We start from the raw sequence: 2,500 nt of genomic DNA, 5'->3' as shown, positions 1-2,500 counted from the left end.
TGTCATGTTAACAAGTTCAGCATTGCCACAAGTACATGTATGTTGTTGACTCATCGTCATGTGCAGTCCCCTTCACACACACAGAGGGCTGTGCACTGAAGGGCAGCCTTTTTGCACTTGCAGCGCCTCACACACCCTTTCTTGCACTTGCAAGAAACCAGCTCAATGCAGCTGTGAGCTGCCTCAGTTAGCCTGGTCCAGTAAGGTGTGTACTGTCCTTCTCCAGTCCTTGACCAACCCCAGTTGGTTGGTGGAGGGAGCTCTGGTGCTGGCAGCAGTATCTGACCCCACACATGTCCACCTTGATACACTGCCCTCTTGACATGTTCCTCCAGAGCTGCCTTCGTTGGAGGGATGAGCTGCACATTGTTCTTCCTTGCGAAGAGTTTCCTCCTGGCCTTGTCAATGTCTGTGCATTTGCTGGTTCGATCATACAACAGGATCACGAACCTCTCGATGATGCGCATTGCATCGTCTGGTATGTCACGAGGTGCAGAGGACAGCAGCAGCAGCGCCTCAGTGAGTTCTGGCAGTACCGTCCAGACTGCCCACGCAGTGTTCTTGCCATGTCTATGAAAACTAGACACAGTGTCGCATCCAGTTAGAGCGTGGAACATTGGCAGTGCACGAGCCTTCTCTCGTCCCAATCCAGCTGCTATTTCGTGTGCTGCTAGGTATCGGAAACTCTGGCCTGTTCCGAATGCCAGCCACAGTTTGTCTTCTGGTTGCAACTCCTGTGCCAGGGACACTGCCAGCACCACAACATCGGTGTCTACAGTCCGGATGAGTATTGCATGGTGTCCATGCTGGACTGCGTGAGATGCATGCAGCAACATCCGACTGTCAGCCTCTTCATGGTTACATGGGGCGAGTGAGGTCAGATCTGGCAGTAGTGGCTTGCTGAGCACTGCCTCTCCATCAGTAATGACGAGTTGCTTGTCCTCCTGGTCAAACCATTCCATGAGAGCTGCTGAGAGGAACCTGAACAGCTCGGTCTTGTTGCTGTCCACTCGTAGGAAGTTCTGCCAGTTTCCTGGTATGGCTGCGGCAGCCACCACACGTCTCCGCACACCTTGTCCCCGCTTTGCACGTGTACTACCTTTCAGTGAATCAGCAAGGTAAGTATCCCAGACCAGATCCAGGCGTGACACTGTTTGCAGCTTCGTGGACATATATGGGATGAAGATCTGTTGTGCATACTCTTCAAAGGTCTTTGATGCAGCCAGCTTCAGCATCTGGACGATGGCTGCTCCATCAAGCACAATACAGGTCGTGACAGGAGTCTCTGTCTTTGCGTCGGAGACTTCTTCCAAGCATGTGAGGAGATCACTCTTGGTACCAGTGCAGAGGCTTCCACCATCAGACAATGCAGGAGGACATGCCTGATTCTCGTGACAAAAGAACTCCTCAAGGTTTCCATCCCTCGTCTGGCAGCCAATGTACAGGCGTGCGAAGAGTTCACGGTCATTCTTGATGGAGGCGAGCTGTTGCTGACCTTTGCTCTGGCTTCTTGGAGTGGAAGTGCTGAACACCTTCAGCTTGTTACGAGGAATGGGTGCGTCCACTGCCTTTGTTCTGTCCAACAGACACTCTCTGGTGAAAGCCTCGAACTGCTCTTGGCCAATCCTCTTGGCATTCATCACGGTCTCCACAGCAGCAGGATCTGCGATCTCCTTTGTGTCCAGTTTGACTACATCCTGACTCTCCTCCTCGAATGGGTTGCCCATCTCCTCTATGACACCGACGAGAGAGCGAACATCTTTCACAAATGAGGCCTGTACACTTGGCGTCTGATCATGATGACGTGTGTCTGCTGTTTGCCGTCTCCAGTGTTGGTTCCCATCCTGGAATTCTTCGATCACCCTGGCAACTTCTGGTCCCGCAACCATCCAGCGACGTAGGGCACTAGGGTTGTCAGTGAGCCCAACTGCTCCACCGTCTCCTTTGATGCAGGCATTATTCTGCTCATGTGCCTGGTCAATCGGGATTGAAGAGAACACCCTCTGTGTTTTCTGAACGGTGAAGTGGCTTTCCCTGAATTTCCTGGCTACATCTGGGTGTTTGATGGTGAGTTCGGCCATGTCCTTCAGGTGCACTGGTATCCACCTAGCATAGTGGGTGTGATCCAGTGCATGGAACCAGGGGACCAGCTCTGTCAGAGCATCGAGGTACATCATTAACGATCCCTGCCTGAGAGAACGCACATACACTAGAACCAACAGTTCTAGTTCCAGCACGGTTGCCCAGTAGTGAAACTGGGGGATGTCTTCTCCTCTCTGGCAACACCAGTCTTCAAACTCCGGAAGGTCCTCTGCATCCCTGGTTTCTCCCAGACAGTAGTGGTTGTAGGCACGGTGTTGCAGGATGTACAGTGCTGCTGCAGTCACTTGATGTGCTCTTCTTGTGCGCAAGACATGGGATGCTCGCAGGAATGAGTCTGCTGTCCCTGCTGTCGCAATCTCGGCTTGCACAAGTGCTTGCACCCAACCACTCCCTTTCA

General features: G+C 52.6%; 1 protein-coding gene across 3 annotated transcripts in view; it reads right to left on the bottom strand.

The window, feature by feature from the left end:
* IBTK (inhibitor of Bruton tyrosine kinase) overlaps positions 1-2,500 on the bottom strand; it is a 123,556-nt gene that overhangs the window by 55,757 nt on the left and 65,299 nt on the right. The window lies entirely within an intron of this gene.

This window comes from Myxine glutinosa, chromosome 5 (assembly GCF_964187855.1).
Source record: "Myxine glutinosa chromosome 5, kmMyxGlut1.1, whole genome shotgun sequence".
NCBI classification, from domain to species: Eukaryota; Metazoa; Chordata; class Myxini; order Myxiniformes; family Myxinidae; genus Myxine; species Myxine glutinosa.
Note: the sequence above shows the minus strand (reverse complement) of the source record. Positions and strands in the feature narration are given on the sequence as shown.